Here is a 23,438-nt window from a genome sequence, read left to right on the forward strand (position 1 = left end):
ATGAAATAATTTCATTTTTCTTTATGACTAAATATAACTCCATTATGTATATATACTACATTTTGTTTATCCATTCATCTATTGATGCACACCTAGGCTGGTTCTATAGTTTGTTTATTGTGAATTGTCATGCTATAAATATAGGTAGGCCTGTGTCACTAGAATATGCTAACTTTAATTCTTTTTTTTTCCATTTTTTTTATTGTAAACAAATGGGGTACACTTGTTTCTTTGTTTCTCATTTACCTCTAATTATCTTTTTATATCATCCTGATTTCTTCAGCTATTCATTGGTCATTCAACAGCATATTATTTCATCTCTTGGTGTCAGAGTAGCTTCTTTTTTTTAATTTTATTGTTAATTTCTAATTTCATTCCATTATAATCTGCAAAATGCAAGGTATTATCTCTATGTTTTTCTACTTGCTAAGAACTGCTTTGTAGTCTAAGTTATGGTCTATTTTAGAGAAGGATCTGTGTGCTGATGAGAAAAAAGTATATTCAGTCATTGATGAATGGAATAGTCTACATATGTTTGAGAAGTTTAAATTATTAATTTTAATTTAAGTTCAATACCTTTGTTATTTAGTTTTTGTTTGGAAGATCTACAAGTGATGAAAGAGGTATGCCAAAGCCATCAGTATTAACGTGTTGTGATCTAGGTGATTTTTGAAAATTTGAAGGATTTATTTGATAGATGGAGATGCTCCATTGTTTGGGGCATAAATATTTATGATTGTATGTCTTGTTATTGTATAATTCCCTTAAGCAGTATGAAGAGACCTTCTTTTTCCCTTCTAATTAACTTTGGCTTGAAGTCCACTTTATCTCATATGAGAATAGAAACCCCTGCTTGTTTATGAGATCCATGTGAATAGGAGGTTTTTTTCCCACCCTTTTACCTTCAGTCTGTGAAAGTCTTTGCCCATGAGGTAATCCTTTGTTGACATTGTATTTTTGGGTCTTGTTTTATAATCCCATCTGCCAATCTATGTCTTTTGATTTATGAATTTAGGCCATTTACATACAATGTTATTATTGAGATAGGACTTTTATCCCCTATAATTTTGATTTATTTCTGGTCTTAATTTAAATAACTATCTCCTTTGATCAACTATTTGTCTAGAGTAGTTCCTCCATTAGCTGGTTTTCAGTTTTTTTCTTCATTTCTTCTTCAGGAAATGTTTTAGTGAGTATATTTTGTAGCTGTGACTTCTTTTGATTTTTGTTTATCATGGAAGTTTTTTATTTCATCATAAATTCTGAAGCTTAATTTTTTTAGTGTACAATATTCCTGGTTTGCATCCATTTTTCTTCCAAAGCTTGGTATATCTTATTCCGAGACCTGCTAACTTTAAGGGCTTGGGTTGAAAAATCACCTGTGTCAGAATGCCCTGTCATTTTTCTCTGGCAGTCTTTAAAATTCTATCCTTATATGCAGAAGCTAAATCACAATGGGGGGTATAGGGAAGAATAGAGTTACTTTAAATTAGGTAGAAAGGAGTGAAATGAGTGGAGGAGGTATGGGGGAAGAAATGCTAGTAGAGTGAAACAGACGTTTTTACCTCATATAAATGTATGACTACATGACCATGTGATCCTACAATATGTATAATAAGAAAAATGAGAGATTATACTCTATTTGTGTGTGATCTATAAAAATGTATAAATGCATTCTACTATGAAGAACAACTAATTAGAAGAAATAAAATTTAAAAAGTTCTATGCTTATTCTGTATAATAGGCATTTTCATAATAATACGCCTTGGTTGCTTCTGTTTTAATTTTATATAATGGGGTCCTATAAACTTTCTCTATTTTATTTTTCATTTCATTCTTAAGGTTTGGCAAATTTTCAGGTATTATTTCATTGAAAAGATTATGTACTCCTTTGGGTTGTATCTCTGTATCTATTGTTTGCATGTCTACCCATCTAACAGTTAGTCCTGAGTTTCTACTCTGTGAACTTATGGTGCCCCTGAATGTTTCCTGTACCTCATTGTTGGGGGCTGTGCCATGTTGGCGGCGCCGGGATGGCGCCTGATCACATTGGCAGCGAGGAGGTTAATTGACATAAGCACACTCAGGTGATTTTCTCATCCACACACACAATGTATGCGCATGTGTTCTCCAGCACTAATTGCCTGCTCGGAGCGTCTTGCCTAATCTTTGCGCAAGAGGCGTGGCCCTGCTCTCCACCTCCTGAAGGTGATATAAGCGTAGGCGGAGCGAGACAGACACAGCAGCCATTAGCAGAAGAAAAGCAGGAGAAGAAGGACACACACGTGCGACAGCAGCCAGAGGGAAAAACATGCTACAGCAGCCATTAGCAGAAAAGTAGTAGAAGAAGACTCAAACACGAAAGCAGCTAGGAAACGTGCGACGGCAGCTAGTGGGGAAAAACGGCACAGCAGCTAGCAGGCAACGGCGGAAGGCAGATCGCAGACGTACCCTTAGTTCACAGGATGCAGGACTTTAAGGCGTGGCAGGTCTCTCTTCTTCTAAGCTCTAAGAAAAGCCTGTCCTTCTTTCAAAGCAAAGTCTCTTTCTCTCTGATAAGCAAAGTCTCTCTCTCCTCTCAAAGCAAGTAAACCTCATTTCCTCTATCCTCTATAAACAAGCAAGAAAGCAGTGCACCAAAGAGAAAGATAGAAGTGCCTCAGTTTCCACTCCACCACCCATAAGACCCGTGCAAGTTGTTGTTGCAGGTGGTGACAAATATCCATGGATTTTGGAACCGCAAAGAGCCAGCGACACCTCATCCTTTAGGAAGAGACAGATAATAACAACAACAACCAATGCAAACAATTTACAGCACTAAATCAAATAGTTCTTGTTATGAAATCTACCATGTTGATTTTCACAATAATCAGAAATGTTATGATCAGTTATTTCTCATGGTAGAAACAGTAAGTTTACAAAAGGGTTTAAAATTTCACATGATGAACAGGGATAGAATAGAAATGAGGTATAATGTGATGATTTTGAGGGAGGAGGAGAGGAAAACAATTTAAAAATTAAAGGAAGAGTGAACAAGAGATCAATAGAGATTGGCTGTTAGCAGAGGAAAAGAGAGAGTAGAGGGAAAGAGATAAGTAAGAGAATATAATGTATAAAATAGAAATTAAACCTAGAAGTAAAAGAGAAATGAAAGAAAAGAACAAAATTTATATATACTAATCAAACATCCTAGTCCTCAAAAAACTGATCCATGAAAAATAATTACCTTCAAAAAATGCTAGAAATGGAAGAGCAGAAACAAATATGTATGTGCACAAATGTATAAATGTCCCTCATGTATCAATCAGCACCCATTCAAAAACAAAACAAAACAAAACAAAACAACAGAATAGTCAATGAGAGTTTATGCATGATATCTGTGCCAAACTGCCTTTCCGTTTCTGGGCTTCCCTTAGTGTGATGGTGTGAGCAGCTGTGGAAGATGCTTCTGGCTTCACTTCCGGGGTATAGTTGCCTTTGTGTTCTAGGAAGATGCCTTTCCCCAAATGAAGTTCCCAGGGACGGGATGTAGTTCTGGTATTGCCCCAGGTGTTTTATTGTTTGGGGAATTATTAGGCAATAATGAATCACTTCCAGGACTGTACCCTGCTACTCTCTCAAGGACATCGCTTGTGGGAAGGGGCAGGTGGTCCTTTGCTGTTTCTGTTATTTGAGGATACTCCCCTTTTTTGGCCTCAAGGAATACACACATCTTGTCTTCCAGCTGACTTGCCCAAGGTATTCCAAGTCCTCTAGAAAAATAAGAAGACCCACAGCTAGTGTCCTCTCTAGGGGTGAGGTTTACATAGCACCTGGGCCAGCCTCACACTTGGGCTGGACATGTGGTCTGCATAGGGTAGACTCAGAAGGTTTCTTCCTCTCAGCTATACAACTGCCTGGACCATTCTGAAACTCCTTGGAGGGCTGAAACTTCAGGCACAGGAGTCTCTGTAGCAAAGTGCCTGTGGTTGATAATCAGCTCCGGGGAGTCTTGTTCTACTGATCTTTCCTCTAGGTCTGATTCTGGAATTGCAGTACAGATACCTGGCATGACTATGGTCTGTGGGGCCGCAGCATCATTCCTTAAGCAGAGACGGCCCCCTTTGGCTAATCTATTGCAGAGCACGGTGATATGTTTCTTCAGTCGGCTTGTGTCTTTGGGTATGTTCAGCTGAATGCTGAGGTTCAAAGCCTATTCCTTTGAACTCTTAAACAAACAGGTCTTCAACAAGTAAGAAATGGCAGCATCCACTGTTTCTTCCCAGCCCAATTCTTGTGTGTCTTCCTGTAGCGGTAAAAATGCTGCTTCCAGAATAGCAATCTGGTCAGCACTAAGCTTCTGCCATAGCCCGATCAGCAAAATCACCAGACGGATGGCACTTTTCAGCCTGGTGAATGACTGGAACAGATTGCCTTGGTTTTCCTCAACTGCATCTGCTAGAGCTATTACCTGCTTGTAGGTTCCATCTAGCAAGATGTCCAGGTGTTAGAGGGGGGTTGGCGTTTTATCTTTGAACCTTGTTAATAGCCAGTGTTAGATGGCCCGGAATTGTACAGCTCTTTCAGATAAAAGTTCTTCTAATTTTTCACCATTTATCTGGAACTCAAAATGATGATCGATCAACTTGAAATATTCTTGAAGGGGCATAGATCCGAAAAAAGAACACACAAAATCTTTGACTCCCTGTTTTTCAAAATATTTCTGAAGGTGAAGAATAAGCTCATTTGTTATGAGCCAAAGATCTTCAAACTGTTCACTTTTAATGGGATATTGTTGAGAGGTTTTGGAAGCAAGGAGGGTAACTTGAGAGCCACCTAAGAAACGAAAACCCGTAACATTCACCTGATCATCTTCTGACTGATTGGCAAAGCCTGGGAAGAGACTGAGAAGACTGACCGGATGATTGTTGGTATCAAGAGTTAGTTTGTGGTTTGCAGTTTTTGAAGGCTGACCTGGTAAGCAGATTAATTTCAGGGGAAGTCTAAATTTACTCTGGGTAACTCGAGGAGTGCTTGTGGATCTGGAATAAGAAATAACAGCATTTCCTTCCAAATCAGATGGTGTATAACTTCTTTTTAAATAAACAGAAAAGGCTACTGTGCTAGTCATCGCTGGTGCCAGAAATTCAAAGGTAAACTGATCACAAGTCAAGACTAATGGTGGCTGCACGTAGATGGATAATTTGACTTTTGGCAATACAATTCAATTCTGCAGTGTGACCTTCACTGTGATGGAAGGGACAATGTCAGTTCCAACTTCAACATCAGCAGTTTGAGACACTGAATCAAAGTTAGAAGAAACCATGGCAGAAGCGTTCAAGTCATCTTCTTTCTCATTCATGGGCCAAACACCTTGTGATTTAACAACTTTGATAATTCTCTGAAGTTTTTTCCATTCTACATCAAGTTCATCATAGTTTAATTCTCTAGATTCACCTTTTGGAGCTTGGAACAGAGAAGGGTCTGTCCCCAGGTATGAGCACTGCAAGCGCCCATCATCACTGAGGGTGACTATCACGCCCTTTAAATCATGAAAACAGCCCACTCTTACTGCCACAGGAACATGCGGAAGTTGAGTGACCCACTTCAGTGTCACATCCTGATAAACATGAGACATATTTTTATGGTTTCCAATCAAACTATTTATTGTTCCTTCAGAAACTGAGCAATGTGGGAGAAAACAACTTGGGCTACAATCAAGCTTCTTCATGAATCAAATTTGTCCATTATCCTTAAGACAAAAAAAGTTTCTCTCACCCAGAACAAAAACAGAAGACACTGACTGATTGAAAGAGACAATACATATATTAAGGGCTTATTCGTCAATATTTAGAGCCCAATCCACAACTAGTTTTCTTCCAGAACCAAGTTTTTGCTGTTCAGTCTCCTGCCTTTTATCTGCATCTGTTGCAAAAGCAAGTACTTGGTACTTGTAACTTTCCACTTGTCTGCAGGAAGAGACAGTAATGAAGGAATCTGTATGGGAACTATAAGCAAGAGGGCCAGGCAGAAGAGAACCAGGCAGAAATCTCCCAAAAGCATAGCTCTCCTGCTCAAATACCATCAGCATCCCATCTACAGACTGGATACAAATTAAATCTTGACCTTCTACTCCACCAAATGATTCATAAGTCACATTGCAGGCTGTTCTCTGAAGATTATGTTCATACATTAATTTAAGCTGATCTTGGTTCCCATGTTCCACATTACCCAAGGTTCCTGAGACAGAGTAAACACAAAGTTTTCTAGAATGCAACACAGCCAAATGAAGCATTTCAGTGTCTGAAACAAACTTTCCTATTTCCACTTGAAGTATGGGATCTTGTAGATGGACTTCCAGAAGCAAATCTTCAGCTTAAGCTTCATCTCCTGTTTTTACAGGATGGGGGTTAAAGATTCTTAGGTATCCCATAAAGCTACCCACAATTATTTTATCTTGTCTACTTCCACTATTATCAACATCAGCCAAACACAAACAGCCTTGATCAAATTCTTCTTTTCCCCCCAGAACAGTAGACCACTAGTCATGGGCTTTAAAGTGAAAGACATTTTCTTTCACTCTGATGCCAAGTGGACTCTCACCCTCCTTCAAATCCTCTATCTGCAAACTTCCCTCTAAGAATGCCTTGATGAGGATCCCAGTGATGAAGCACAAGCAACAATAAGAGGGTGCAGAGAAGAGCAGCCCTTATTTTTACTACTCCCTCTTGTTCTCCTGCTCGAACTTGTACGTTTTGGGTTAAGAGAGTGCCTGCCAGGCAGCATCACCAGCGCCACAGAGTCAGAGAGATTCCCCTAAGAAGCTCCCCTGTACCCTGTCACCCCAAAGCAGGGGAAACTTCTAGCCCTTGGGAGAGACCAGGCAGGGGAGAACAATTTCACGTCCTACTGCTCACACAGAAGAGGAAATGGATGCAGAAGGCAGTGAGTGCCATGTAGCAGATAATGACTGGCTAATGGAAGGGACACCTTCCCACTCCAGCCTAACCCCGTGCCCTCCTTGCCCTGTTGTCATCTACTGTTATAGTTCTTACCACACAGACCAGGAATCCATTTTGGGGGTTCTGCTGACTTCCAAGTATGCATTCAAACTGAACATCCTGGACCATGGAAATTGATTTATGGTTGGTCTGTGGACCTACAGTGTCACTCTGAAGCAGAGCTCTATAATTTATGCATTCTACATGTTCCTTCATTGAAACAGGTGGCATTGATGATGTTTTATGTACCAAGGTTTTAATATCATGATTTCAAATTTCAGGGCTCTACTTCTTTCCAATCAGATGGATAAGAAGTATTCTAGATAAAAAAAATGGGTTCGCATTAACCAAAGTCATTCAACTAATAAGCTTCAAACTTTTAACCTGATCGTTTCTTTTTGTTTTATTTTTAGCAAGTTAGCTCATTAACTGTGAAGATAAAACATAATAGATTTCACCAATTTTATTTGTCTCTTAGCAGGTATAATTATCAGTGCCTTGATTATTCTTATAAAACTTGTATCTTAATAATAATAATAAGCTTGTTTGGTCCCCACCCTCCTGTTCTTGTATATGTTGAACCAATGATAAACTATTTACATCTCTTGTAAATTCTCTGTTTGTTTCAGAGAACTGATGAGCATGTCTCCAAGTAGGCATGCAAGTCAACAGACACACCCACAAACACACGTGTGCTGGCACACACACACACACACACACACACACACACACACACACACACATATACAGGGACTCTTACTTTCTGATTGCATTTTGATGGAACCAAGGGAATCATTCAAATGAAACATTTAAAAATGCTTCTTGTTTTTAACAGAAGTTATAAAAATGTTGTTACAAGAGCAAAGGAGACAGTACATGATGAGGTAGGTGCTGTCCTGACAATCAAAAATGATCATGTCTGGGACATTCATTGTGGCAAGTTCAGTGTGGCTTAGGAAGTCCAGAGAGATGTCCTGGAATGAAGGAACTGAATTACATAACTAAGAAGAAGTAGTTTGTAAGTTAGGGAAGAATAAAGGCACTATATCCTTGTTTTATAGAATTCCATATAATGTTGCACATAATAAAGGAGCTGCTAGCTATTTTGGTTTCCTGCCTACATTGTGTGGCCTTACATGGTATCTAATAAAGTACCACTTTTAAGAGCACAGGTAATGGAGTCAGACTACATTTTATAGCTCTGGAAACATGGGCAGTTTAGACTCTAGGCTTCAGGTTCTTTATCTGTAAAAACTGAACTCATAATATTGTTTGCCTTGTAAATCATTGTTTTAGAGATTATATAAAACACTGAGAACATTTGAGACCCTGGCTTGATCTCCAGCACACAGCACAGCACAAAAAAAAGTCCTGAGAACAATACCTAACAGGCTGTGGAAGTTCAGTTTTTACCTACAGCTGTTGTTCATGGTGGTGCTTTTGTTTTTCATTCCATCTCGTCTTCCAATTTTCATCTTCAGACCCTCATATATCTTGCTAATGCATGGCAACAACCTCCCGTGCTTATGTATCATTTACAAACAATCTTCCACATTGTCACTGGAGTGATGTTTGTAAAAGTCATATGCATAAGATGTTTTAGTCATTTTTAGGCACTTACAAGATAAAATTCAAATTCCCTTGCCATGGCTTCCAGGGTCCTTCAGCGTTCAGCTTCCCAATATGACCTTTGGGCTAGTTATGACGAATGACATGTCGTTCACTGCAAGTTTCTGTCATATCCATGTCTTCATACATTTTATCCTAAGAACCCAGAATGGCATGCTCTTGTGAGGTTTCTCAGCAATCTCTTAAAAATGATCAAGCTTCACTTCCTTTTTGAAAACTCCGCTCACTTTCTCTGGTACTCTGATACAACTTGTTTATGTCTGTGGACAGCACTGTTAGCTTCCCTCATATGACCTACTTTAGATTTTAATTTTCTTTTTACTTTCATTCAACACTAAGTGCACTGAAGTTAGTCTATGTGCTACTCTTCCTTACAAACTCTGTGCATCAGTAGAGTGACTGGCATGGATACAGAAGTCACCTAAAATTAACCGCATACAACAGGGTGAGTGAGTAAAAAGAAAGAACACATGAATCGATGGAAATATCTCGAGTAAAAAAGCAATGTAGTCAGGGAGAAGTAGGACAGATAGTGAGGAAATTGTCTGACCCACTGGCCTGAGAAGGCAGTTAAAGGTCACTTAGTTGCAGGCAAGTTTGTAGTTGGTTTTTAGATCTTGTTGGAAGAGTTCCTTTTATTGAGAGCATAAAAAGGAACTATACTAGCCACTTGAAGAAAGGACTAACTTCATAAATTTTAAGAAGTGCAATCTGGCAGTTTGAATCTTACTTTAATTGGTGTCTTTTAATTACTGTTATTTTAAGGAAATTTGATGTCATGTCCTCAGAAAACAAGCCTTTATAAAATTTTGAACAACTTTAAAATATCCATGTCAGAGACAATGGACTTTCCTGCATATTTAATTAGTTTGCTGTTTATCAACGGATGTGCTTTTCACTAAACTTTTTCTGTCATTCCGGAAAAAGCTTAAATAACATTTATGCTAAAAATAAACAGCATAACCAGCACACATGTGGTATTCAATATGGATAGAAGATTAAGCTTTCTGGAGAAACAATTGTTGTGTTTGTTGGTATTTTACATTTAGTAAAAAATGATTATTATTTTAAAACAAAAATCAAATCATCTCTCTCAGGTTCCATTGATTATTTGCTTGAATTTGAAAAGGACAATGCTGTATTTTAAGAAACAGTAGAGAAACATGATTTACATGTGAAAAAATCATTTTGGCTGCTGTGGGTAGGGCGAAATGGATTTGGATAAAGTGGGTCCAGAAGGGTAACAAGGGGAAATGATGAGAAGGTTCTGGTGATAGTCTACTTGAAAGCGTTGTTTTCTTGTATACTGTTTCTCTAGTGAGCATATACAGAAGTCAATGGGTTCAGGATATATTTTTCAGGTAGAATTGTATGGATTGGACATAAAGGGTGAAAGAAAGAGAGGATTCAATAACCATTTCTCTAATTTTGAAATGCCAATATGACTTATTGAAACTGGTAAGACTGAGGTACAAGAAGATTTGGGAATGAAAATTTAAGTTCAAATTTGGATGTGCTAAGTTTGATATTTGTAGATGCCAATTATATACTCAAATAATTTGGCAGTTTGAAATGTGAGTCTGGAGTTTAGGAGTTTTATGATGTTGACTGTCTAGAAAGTCAGAGGCATACTGATGCTAAGTTAAACCAAGAGACCGAGCCTGTTCTTCGGCAATAATAATATTGGTTGGAAAGCAAATCACAGTGAAAATATATTCCGTATTATTACACCCAGAGATTATCATTGCATTTAGATTTCTATAATATGTTCCTAACTGCTTCTCTTTTAATCTGCCCTCTGTATTGATTTTTGAAAAGATGTCAAACCTTTCCAATATTCTCCTTGTTTTTGAAGATACATTTCAAGTTGCTTAGTTTAACACGTGAGGCCTACCCCTCTTCTCTATCTCCTGTATGCCATCTGCCTTTTTAATCTTCCATCTTCTCTAACCTGGAAAAACACACTCATATCCCATTCTAGCCATATCAATCTTCCTTATCTACATGCACATCATTCTCCTTCACATCAGTAAGATTTTTCTACCTGCAATAGCAAAAATCTTGGCAAAAACAATGGTCAAGATTACTGCTGAAATCTAAGCCTGAGATAAACACAGCTCTCCTGCATAGTTCCCTATTCTTGTATCTATCAGCATTTTGTAAATGCTTTAACTTCAAACTAACTATTATGTATCAAGTACCACAATGGGCACTATCAATGTTACCTAATTTTTACAAAAACCTTCAGGAATAAAGATAAATGACTATTGGACCTGTTATCAAGGTTTTGCACTTTAATGAGGGAAACTCAGGTTAATTCTTATAATGAAATATATGAAAAAGACTGTGAGTGGAAAAAAAAAAAAAGCATTGAAATGAGAATTTCATCAGAGTAGAAAGGTCATTCTAGACTAAGGAACAACATAAGGAAAGACACAGAAGTGGGAAGGTGGTGTCATAAATACAGCTTAGCAGGTAGGTTAGCTTCATATTTTAAAGGACCATGTTCATCAAGTTTAAGTAATTATTTTATAGGCCATGGAAAGTCATTGAAGATTTTTGTGGAGAAGAGTGACACGAGAAAGATATCTACATTAAAGAGTTAACTCTGATTGGTATGAATTAGGTAGCTTAGCTGAAAGAGGTTGGAGAAGAATCAAGGAAAAATCAAGGGAAATGGTCCATGCTGAAGGTTATAATAGTTTGATTTTGGACAGACAAAAATCAGAGAAGGCAAAGTGTTCAAGAAGTTACCTCATACTAAGTTATGGATGAATAAAAAAGACCATTGAGTTCTGTCTCCAGGATGGTTTCTAGAATTTTGGGGAATTTTTATAACCATTTCAACTAAGCAAACACTTTATAATTTATCTAGAATTCATTCAGTGATATTGGGAAGACTGTAAAAAGCCTAATAAATTGAAATGATTAATATTTGTATTTAAGAGAGTGAAGAGTAACTAAATCAAAGAGTAAAATGATATTTGTTGAACTTTTATAAAATTTTACAGCATTAATTTAAAATTTAAAAGTCTTTCAATTTGTTATTAGATATATGAATCCTAATGTCTCTATGTAATTAAATGCTATGTACAATTAAAATTACATATTAGATCCATTTTTATGTATTTATTAAATATTTAAAATGATAAATATGCATAAATCTAGAATACCTACAACTACATATGAAATTAATTTTTAAAATTCTGGCACTATATGACTGTGTATATGTGCAGGAGTGTATGTAATGTTTTGCTCAATTGTTGAGATGAGAAATCTATTTTCTTCTATGATTTCATAAGGTTTAATTATCTTTCATCATTATTACTATTACTTTTAAGACCCAGTCATCAAAAAAAATCAAATTCTTGGGTTCCTTTGTCTAATGTTTTTGTAATTCAAATAGCTTACCAGAGCCCTATGTTATACTGTTGATATAGATTTCTTAGCCCATTACTTATCTTTTCTGTTGTAGCCTGTTTGGGTTGCTGCAACAAAAACACCATAAACTAGATGGTAACAGAACCAGTAACAGAAATTTATTTCTCATAGTTCTGGAGTCTGGGAACTCTATCATGTTGGTTTTGACAGATTTGGCATCCTAGGGCCCATTTTCCTGTTCATAGATGGTGCCTTCTCACTGGGTCCTCACATGGTGAAAGGGTGAACCACTTTCTTGGGCCTGTTTTATAGGGACACTAATCCTAACTATGAAGGCTCTACCCTCATGCTTTAAGCACTTCCAAAGTCCCTATCTCCTAAAAGAAGTCCTTGAGGATGAGGATTTCAGCATGAGTTTTGGGAAGGTATGCATTTAGTCCAAGGCATACTCAGAAGCTTCATTTGATCTGATTTCTAGTACCATTTTGCTTATTCTAAATTTCCATACAGATACAATCCTGCACATGTATCTCTCTGTTTGACTGTTTTTACTCAGTCTATTTTTATAATTTACATGTTTTCATGTTTTATTTAATTGCTGAATAGTACTTAATTGTATGAATATATGATGACATATTTATTCATTATTCTGTTTATAGACAATTGAGCTATTTCCTAAACAGTGAATGTTCATGTACATGCTTCTTATGACAAATGTTTTTATTTCTCTTAAAAATTTACCTAGAAAAGAAATAATTGGAATATAGGTTTGAGTCCTGGTTCAGCTATTTACCAACCATTTGATTTTGGATATATTCTTACTTTTTAAAAAATTCTGTTTCCTTAAAGATAGATACAATTGTAATAATAGTACTAATAATACCCTACTCATAGAACTGCTTTGGTGATTAAAGATGACATATGAATATGCTTACCAAAAGTAAGAGCTTTATAAATGTTACATTTATATTCATTAGTGATATATATAAATTGCCAAATAAACTTTACAGGCTACAATTAACAATTGAATTTAAAGAAAGAGTAGAGAATAGATGTCGAAAAGCTTTGCTAAACTCAATATTTGTTCATGATTGAAAACTCTTAATAAACTGGGTGTGGTGGTGCGCACCTGTAATCCCAGTGACTCGGGAGGCTGAGGCAGGAGGATCATGAGTTCAAACTCAGCCAGCATCAGCAACATGGCGAGACCCTAAGCAACTCAGTGAGACCTGTTTCTAATAAAATGTAAAAAAAGGGTGGGGATGTGGCATGGTTGTTTAGAGCCCCTGAGTTTAATCCCTGGTACCAAACCAAACCAAACCAAACCAAACCAAACCAAACCAAACTCTCAATAAATCAGAGAGCTAGACTATATCTCAACACAAAAAAAATGTCACTTTTGCCACATCTATTCAATATAGTGTGGGAAGTCCCAGCCAGAACAATTAGGTGGAATGCAAAGATACAAGTCACCCAGATTGGGAAGAAAAACATTCAAATGTTTTGTATACGGACAATATGATTTTGTATACAGAAAACTCCAAAGACTCTATCAAAAATCTGTTTGAATTGATAAATGAATTTTAGTAAAGTTGCAAGATACAAACTCAACATACAAAAATCATTAGAGATTCTGTATACTAACAACAAACCATATGAAAAAGAAATCAAGAAAATATTTCCCTTCAAAATATCTTCTAAAAATAAAAATTTAAAAAAAGGAGTAAATTTAACAAATAGGAAAACTATGAAACATGGGTGAAAGAAATAAAAAATTACACAAATAAATGAAAGATCTGGAAAGATATCCTGTGTTCACAGACTGAAAGGATTGATATTATTAAAATGTTCACCCTACTCCAGATGATCTGTAGATTAATGCAATCTCTATCAAAATTCAATGACATATTCGCAGGAAAAGGAAAATAGCCTTAAGATTTCTATGGAACTAAATGAGTCCAAATAGCCAAAGCAATCTCAATCAAAAAGACGAAACTTGAGACATCACACTAGCTGACTTCAAAATATACTACAAAAGTATAATAATCAAATAGCATCAGATTGGCATATAAAACAGATACATAGATCAAAATGTCAGAAATAAATTCATCATTATGTTGATTTTCAACAAGGAAACATTGCCAAGAACAGATAATGGGGAAAGGACTGTCTCTTAAATAAACTATTGGAAAAAGTGGATATCCATGTGCTTCAGAATAATGTTGGACTCATTTCACACCATACAAAAAAATCAGTTCAAAATGGATTAAATTCTTATTCAAATTCTGGAAACTATAAAATGACTAGAATTTAGTGAAACCAGTTTCTCTCATGTATTCATACACGGTTTTGAAGGGTTCTCTCCTGCACTTAGATGTTGATCTCCCCTGGCTCCTAGCCCCCAGTGTCAAGGTGACTGACTTTAAGTCAGAGTGCAGTATCAATAAAGCGTCTTAAAGTGTTCAATAAGAATAAATTAAATTAAATTTAGTTTAATTTAATTAGAGCCTTCAAGATATCAAAGATGAACTGTGAAATGAGTTTTGATTCAACTAAATTGCAAGTGATAAAGGATTTAATCCACATTGATTAAAAGGTCCTCTTTTTATATACTACATTTATTCTATCTAAATCGACATGTTTAAAATATATGCACTTGTTTTTAAAATTAAACCTAAATATTAGAATATTTTAAAGTTCATAACTAAAAAGTCAGTAGGGAAGTTTTTGCTATAAAGATGAAATTGGAATATAACATTTTTTTGTTTCCTCAGTCATTTAAAATTTTAATAGAGATAGTTTGTGATTATAGTTAAAACATGAAGACATTTCTTATTACTACATAGAGTAGCCTTTTATTTTCACAGTCAAAATGTGGGTCATAATTAAAAATACACATTAAGTCATAGCCAATTTACAACTATTTGAAAATGAATTAAGAAAAAAGTAAAAATTATAGTGTGTAAGAGATAATTTTACAACTCTTCTATTATAAAAGCAATGAAAGAAATGTTTATTGGTACCTATTAAGTCTGTTTACGAATGCTTTTTAAAAATATCATAAAATAAAAGGACTTCACATTTAGATGTTGATTCAAATTTATTTTACTTCAAAGCAAAATAGATTTAAAGCTTTCAATTAATATTTTTTGTCTTTCCCAATCTTTGTGTTAAAAGATGGCTTCTCATTTGATTCCTGGATTTATTCATGAAGATATCCACATGTCTTCAAGCTTGCTGTTGTTTATCTCATGGCTTTAAGTAGTGGATTTTCAGATCTTCAGTAATTTCCAGTTTATGTAAGATTAAAATTGTGCTAAATTTGGAGGTAGGAAGGTGAGAGTGGGTTCTGATTTATGGATGTCTGCCTGTCTACTGTGAAATGACAGTTTCATATTGTGCTCACTTTACACCCAGGTTTTCGTGGGCTTTTGTTTATTAATTTAGAAGACCCCTGAATATAGTAGTGATTTTGCTTTTTTTTTTTTTCTTATTACATGTGTTGCAAACATAGCCTTGCAATGTATTATGTTGTTTGAGTTTTCACTTTAGGGTACTTTTATCATTATAGCTATATCAACATTTTTTGTAGTCATACGTGTTGGCTTCTATTGTCCAGGCATCTGAGTTCCTCTGCCACCATGATTTTATTAAAAAGATATGTATTTTTTCTATTTTGTATTGGTTCATATTAGTTATACAAAACGTTAGGATTCATTTTGACTTGATTATAAATGCTTGGAATATAATTTTCCCTAATTAAAATCCTCAGTACTTTCCCTTCCCCTCCTCCCCTCTCTCCTCTTGTTCCCTTGCCTGTATTCTACTCATAATTCTGCTATTTAGTTAATGATAGTTCTTTTTTTTAATTAGTGTCTTGTGAATATACATAATGGTGAGATTAACTGTCATGTATAAATCTGTGTGCATACGAAAACCTGGTAGATTCATTCCATTAATTTTTCCTTATCTCATCTTCCCTTCCTCTCAACCCCCTTCCTCTATTCCACTGATCTTTCTTCTGTTATGAAGGAAATCCCATCTTGTGTCTATCTCCTTCTTCTTTTCCCCCTTTATTTTAGACTAGCTTCCTCATATCAGGGAAAACATTCTACCTTTGATTTCCTGAGTCTAACATATTTCACTTAGCATGATAGTCTCCAGTTCCATCCATATATATCAGCAAATGCCATAATCACATTCTTCTTTATGGCTTAGTAATACTCCCTGTGTGTATGAACCACATTTTCTTTATCTATTCATATGTTGAAGGGTACCCTTATTAGTTCCATAGCTTGTTCCAAATATTAGTTCCAAATATTAATGTAGCTGTATCCCTAGAGTGTGCTGATTTCAGATCTTTTGGATAGATATCAAAGAGTGGAATAACTGGATAATATGGTAGTTTCAGTCCTAGTTTTTTGAGGAATCTCCATACTGCTTTCTGAAGTGGTTGCATTAATTTGCAGTCCCATCAACAATGTACAAGTGCACCTTTTACTCCCCATCCTTGGCAAAGTTTATTATATTTGTGTTCATGATAATTGACATTCTGATTAGAATGAGATGAAATCTCAATGTGGTTTTGATCTGCATTTCCCTAGTTTCTAGAGATGTAGAACATTTTTTCATATATTTGTTGACATTTTATACTTCTTCTTTTGAGAAGTATCTGTTTAGATTCTTTGCCCATTTATTGACTGTGTTCTTTTCTTTTTGGTGCTAAGTGTTTTTAAAATTCTTTGTCTATTCTTTGTATATTCTGTATTCATTATCAATTTCACTAAGTTCGGCTCTGATTTTCATAATTTCCTGTCTTCTGCTTAGTTTGGTTTTAGTTTGTTCTTTCTCTAAGGTCTTGAAGTATAATGTCAGATTATTTATTTACTTTTTTCGGTAAATTTTTTTTGTTTTAATTAAATATGCATAACAGTAGAATTCATTTTGACACATCATACATAAATGGAGTATAACTTCTCATTCTTCGGGTGGTACATGTTATAGAACAATACTGGTTGTGTAATCATATATGTACATAGGGTAATAATGTCTGATTCATTCTACTATTCTTCCTACCCCACACTCTTTCCCCTCCCTTTACTCCCTCTGCCTAATCTAAAGTACTTCTATTTTTCCTTAGCCTCCCTCTTATTGTGAACTAGCATCCCCATATCAAAGAAAACATTTGGCCTTTGGTTTTGGGGAATTGGCTTATTTTGCCCTAGCATAATATTCTCCAACTCCATTCATTTACCTGGAAATGCCATAATTTCATTCTTCTTTATGACTGAGTAATATTCCTCTGTGATATGTACCACAGTTTCTTTATCCATTCATCTGTTGAAAGGCATCTAGGGTGGTTCCATAGTTTAGGTATTTTGAACTGAGCTGCTATAAACATTGGCATGGCCTCATCATTATAGTATGCTGATTTTAAGTACTTTGGGTATAAACCAAGGAGTGGGATAACTGGGTCAAACTGTGATTCCATTCCAAGTTTTCTGAGGAATCTCCATACTGCTTTCCAGAGTGGTTGCACCAATCTGTAGTCCCACAAGCAATGTATGAGTGTACCTTTTTCCCCAACGTCCTCACCAACATTTATTGTTGCCTATATTCTTCATAATTGCCATCCTGACTGGAGTGAGATTAACTCTTAGAGTAGTTTTAATTTGCATTTCTCTAATTGCTAGAGATGTTGAACATTTTTCCAAATATTTGTTGATTTTATATTTCTTCTATGAAGTGTCTGTTCAGTTCCTTAGCCCAGTTTTTGATTGAGTTATTTATTTTTTTTGGTGTTCAGTTTTTTGAGTTCTTTGCATATCCTAGGGATTAATGCTTTATCTGAGGTGCATGTGGTACAGATTTCCTCTCAAACTGTAGGCTCTCTTTTCACATTATTGATTGTTTCTTTTGCTGAAAGAAGCTTTTTAGTTTGAATCCATTCCATTTATTGATTGTTGATTTTACTTCTTGCACTTTAGGAGTCTTGTTAAGGAAATCAGATACTAGGCCAACATGGTGAAAATTTGGGCCTACATTTTCTTCTATTAGGCACAGGTTCTTTATTCTGGTGCCTAAGTCTTTTATCCACTTAAGCTGATTTTTGTGCAGAGTGAGAGACAGGGGTTTAATTTTGTTTTGTTACAAATGGATTTATTCCCTCTAAAAACTGGAAGAAGACAAGGATACTCTCTTATCAGCACTTCTATTCAACATAGTCCTGGGAACTCTAGTCAGAATAATTAGACAAAATTAAAGGGATATGAATAGGAAAAGAAGAATTCAAACTATGACTATTTGCTTATAACATGATTATATATTTAGAAGATTCAAAATATTCCACCAGAAAACTTTTAGAACTAATAAATTAATTCATAAAAGTAGCAGGATATAAAATCAATACCCATAAATAATGATGAATCAACTGTAAGAAAAATTAGGAAAACTACACCATTCACAGTAGCTTAAAAAAAAAAATTTGGACTCAATCTAACAAAAGAGGTGAAAGACCTCTACAATGAAGACTACAGAACATTAAAGAAAGAAATTGAAGAAGATCTTAGAAGATGGAAAGACCTCCCATGCTCCTGGGTAGGAAGAATCAATATTGTCAAAATAGACATACTAACAATGTATAGCATTATACAGATGTAATGAAATTCCTATTAAAATCCCTATGACATTCTTCATTGACATAGAAAAAGCAGTCATGTAATTCATTTGTAAAAATAAGAGACCCAGAATAACCAAAGCTATCCTTAGCAAGAAAAGTGAAGCAGGAGGCATCACAATACCAGATCATAAACAATTCTACAGAGTAATGGTAACAAAAACGGCATGGTACAAAACAGACAGGTAGACCAATGGTACAGAATAGAAGACACGGAGACTTGGCCTTTTAATATCTTTTATTTATGGTTAATTTATTTTCAAGATTACATAATTTGTCTTCAAGTCCTGAAAGTCTATCTTCAAAGTGCTCTAATCTATTGGTGATGTTTTCTGTTGTATTTTTTTTTTGGGGGGGGGGTTATTATGTCTTTCAATTCCAGTTTTGTTTGGTTATTTTTCAGGACCTCTATTTATTTATTGAAGTGGTCTTTCACTTCCTATATTTTCTCTTTAGTTTTACTTCTATGTCTTCTTTTAGCCCATTGAGCAATTTAACTATGGACTTCTAAAATTTTTTCTCTGGTATTTCCTCTACTGTGGTGTCAATGCCATTGCCATCAGTTATTGAAGTGTTATGGGCTATTTGAATTATTTGTTCACTTTCTTTTCCATATTGCTTGTATGTCTATCCGTGTATTAGGATGGTTATTACTTTTTATTGAAAACAAGGGACTATTTTTTATTTTATTTCTCTTTCAAGTTCTGGGCTGAGTGAATGTCCACATATTGATACTTTTACTCACTATGGTCCTCTTTGGATTCCATTATCATTACCACTTTGAGAGAAGCCACTGAATCCTATTTACTATGATTACTTCAAAGTCAAGTCATGGGCTATTCAAACTTAGGAAAGGCAAAAACTTGTTGATATTGTTCTTAACAGTTTCTCTAATTCAGTTAGAAAGTTGTAGTAAAGTTCTAGAATAGTTTGAAAAATTAGTTATTATAGTAAAATTGCTATAACATTATATGGACATTGAGAGATGGAAGAAAGAAAGATTAGGCAATAGGGAGAGAACAAGAACAAAAAGAAAGAAAAGATAAAAGAGCATAATATGCACCAAGGTAAAGAGGAGAAAAATATGGATGAGGGAATTTGAGGCAGTAGCAGATAATGTAAGAGAGAGAATAGGGATAAAAGAATCAAGTATAAACCAGAGCTATGAAAACAAAGATAGAATGATTCCAATTAATCATTAGAAGAAATACATTCTTTAAACCATTAGGAGAAATATTAGAGTAACAACTATAAATCAAGATTAAAAATATATGTATGTATAATGTATATATATATGAGCAAATCTGACATTAGAGTTATTTACAGTAAACCATGCCAGGGTGAAGAAAGTTCTTGTTGAATCTTGGTTGGGACTTCATTAGGAAAAGGGATATTTAGAAGATGGTCATCATTCTTTGGCTTTGTATCCCTCCAGAGATACTGGAGCACAGGAACTACTCCCCCAGTTTCTATGGACCTCCCACCAGCTGGTTCAGCTCAGGGACCTGTGGCTGACTGTTTACGGGGACCAGTTTTGTGTCTGCTGGTTGTTTCTATTGTGGGCTGAAATTCAGAATGCAGGGCTCTCGGCTGCTGGTGTAATAGCTGTGGGTTGCTGCATACTTTTGTACGCCTACAGGATCCTTTTCAAGGTGGCCCAGAGCCTGATGCTGTTTGTAAATACAGACCTTGTAGTTTGGTGTTCTCTGTGGGTGATCTATGGTGCAGAAGCATTCTCTCTGCTGACATAGTTTACTGGAGTATTCATTCTGAGCAGTAACTCAGTTGGTTTGTCTGAGTCCTAGTTTCCACTGTTCCAGGTTGTGAACAGTGGGTTCTGCTTCTCTCTTCTGAATGTGATTGAAGCAATGTCCAAAGAGTGCCTAGACATCAGTTGTTGTCACAGGTTAGGCGGGGTGCTATTGCTCTCCATTGTTTTAGACCTGTAAGGAAAAAAATGCAACTCGGCTGGGGACTCGGCAGTTCCAGCCCCCTCCCGCTGAACTGCCCCTCCGCTCACCCGTCTCAGTTGCGGCTTGACAATAGCAACCAGAAAAATCCACCACGGACTCAAGGCCACACCCAAGAGACTCACCCCGCTCCAGGGTGAAAAGAAAGGAAAAGAGAAAGATGGCCATTTAGGCTTCTCCCAGATGTTGGAATCTCGGGGACTGGAAGGAACCAATAGTGGAGGAGAATCTTGCAAGCTGACTGGTGAACCAATAGTTAGCTAGCATGTTAGGACATAAAGTGGGAAGCAGGAAAATGGCTGTAGCATAGGCGGGAAATTCCTATAATGGAAGAGGCAGGAGGAGCCCAGATTGACAAGTGGTTGGGAGGCGGGGCATGGGCTTTATATTACAAGACCCAGCCGATCTTCCACTTCGATTTATCTCCTAATGGTTATGGTAACAATCTGGGGACCTTCCCTTTAAGTTTCCTGAGACTCAAACAATTCTAGTCCTGACCTTATGCCAGCTGCTGCATTGATCTGGGCATGGTCTCTATATGCCTCTGGATATCTTGGCAGCTTCACCCCAGGACAGGCCCCACACAGACAATTTACTTTCTCACTTTATGGTTCTTTTATCATAGATATATCAATTTGCTTTGTAGTTAAATGTGTTGGTTTCTACCTTCAAGGCATCTGAGTTTCACTGACACCATTATTTTATAAAAAAAGGTTTTTAAAAATACTTTGATCCATATATTTATTGAATTTACTTATACATTTGGAGCTTTTGAAGATCCAAAATATATTGTCATGTTGTTTATAACTAATTTTTCAATTGCATGTCCTGTTGCTTCAATGGTACCACTAACTTTATAAAAAAATTTAAATTAAATTTTCATCTCTTTGGCTTTGAAAAATTTTTAAAATTACAGTTGAAATATTAACTTCATAATTAATACTGTTTTACCAATACACCTTTATTTGTCAGCTTGATGTGTGTAATTCTGAAGATTTTGATTAAAAAGATCCAGATGAGATTTTGCTTTAATGAAACCACACTCATTCTTTAAAGAGGTTTAACTTTAAGTTATACACTAAATTATTTACTTTAAAAGTTTTCTTTTAGAACCTAAGTACTTTTTGGAAGGCTTTGGTAGTGTTTGACTTCCCATTAAAGACAGTATTTATATAAAAACATTATTATTATTGAGTGATCATCATATGCCAGATTCATTTAGAGTCCAGCGGATTCTTGGACTAATACATTTGTAAGTTGCATTACTTTAGTGCCTAGTTCATCTTTATGAAGTTTTCTAGGACTATTGTCTTAAAATTGCAATTCTTTTAGGGTTTTTTTTTTTTTTTTTTTTTTTTTTTTTAGTGTTTTTATGTAATTGCCTTGGGATTCTTCACTATTTTGGTTTTTAAATTTTTCTAACAAACCCCAAAATGATGAAAAGATGAGGAAAGAATGCACTGGAATTTCTACACTGACAAACCTGTTCCATAATTTTTCCATTACTTGTGGAATAAGTTTATTTATGCTTCTTCATTTCCCAAGTAAATATTTCCATTATCTCTGTCATTGATCATTGTGGGAATGAGAAGTTCTTTGGTTTTTGAAAACCCAGAGTGGATGATGCCAATAAATATCAGAATTTTTTATGTCTGCATAAGCCTGAGTATAGTCTATAATTTTTGAATACAGAATATTTCTTTTTCTTCTCACAGTTGAAACCCATTTCATGAAATTGTGAAATTTTATCAGAGAATTTGGCTTACTATCTGATTCATTTAATAGGGTTTTGGATTTACAGATAATGGCTTAGATAATAAAGATAATAACTCACAAAAATCTGGAGGTAGAAGAGTTGGGCATTGGTTGATTTAGAGCCACAACAGTGTCACCTGGACATATAGATTTTCCCGTCTTTATATCTTGCCATCCACAGAATGTAGAATTCATTCCTCATATTTGCCCTTAAGTTGTTGTCACTCTTCTAGGCAGTGATGGTTGGACGGGGATGGTCCTTCAACATGTCATCACTTTTTGAAAAAAATCAGTGAAGAAAACGTTTTCACAAAGTCCACACGAGGAAGACTTTCATTTCTGTCCCATTGGCTACATTGATTTCTTTTTTATTTTTTTCAAATTTTTTAAGTTGTTGATGGACTTTTATTCATTTATTTATATGTAGTGCTGAGAATTGAACTCAGTGCCTCACACATACTAGGCAAGTTCTCTACCACTGAGCCACAACCTGGCCCTGGCTACATCGATTTCTACATCTACCTTTCAACCCCAAATTGAGAGAAGTAAATATGATCACAATTATTAGCCTAGAAAAATCAGAATTTTCTCCTAAGGGCTTTCTCCACAATCTCTGGGCACTTGGTAGCCTGAATAAAATTGGGTTTCCGTTAGCAAGCAAAGAAAGAGTAAAGCAGTGCCCTTATGTTGATAAACATGCTGCTGACACAAAATTCTCAGTAGTTAATTTGACATCATGCAAGATAACTTAATCATTCTGCAGATTGGCAATGCTTCCTATAAAACGGGACCATGGAGACATGAGCATAATTTCAGTTTCCTGATTCTTGTGGAATTGTCTTCCTCAAATTGTGAGTGTTGATCATGACTGGTGCTATAGTAATACAACAATTTTTGTTCCAAACTCAGTTGACTATTTTGGCCTACATTAATTTAGCACTTATCTCTTCAAAAGCTGTGGTACTACTCAGTCATATAGCCATAAACAGGTTCCATCACATCTGTATCATAATATCCTGTCTTTAATCACTGTAGAGCCACTGGGGT

At 35.7% G+C, this 23,438-nt stretch overlaps 1 protein-coding gene and 1 pseudogene across 2 annotated transcripts in view; one reads left to right on the forward strand and one right to left on the reverse strand.

Moving 5' to 3' along the window:
• The window catches only part of CNBD1 (cyclic nucleotide binding domain containing 1), a gene marked incomplete at both ends in the record, with an annotated part of 341,848 nt that overhangs the window by 259,682 nt on the left and 58,728 nt on the right, over window positions 1–23,438 (forward strand). The window lies entirely within an intron of this gene.
• Window positions 3,869–6,941, reverse strand: LOC306663407 (protein PTHB1-like; annotated as a pseudogene). Its single transcript has one exon. The product of its transcript is annotated as a protein PTHB1-like (transcript).

The sequence above is a fragment of the Sciurus vulgaris genome (genome assembly GCF_902686455.1).
Source record: "Sciurus vulgaris genome assembly, chromosome: 1".
NCBI lineage: Eukaryota > Metazoa > Chordata > Mammalia > Rodentia > Sciuridae > Sciurus > Sciurus vulgaris.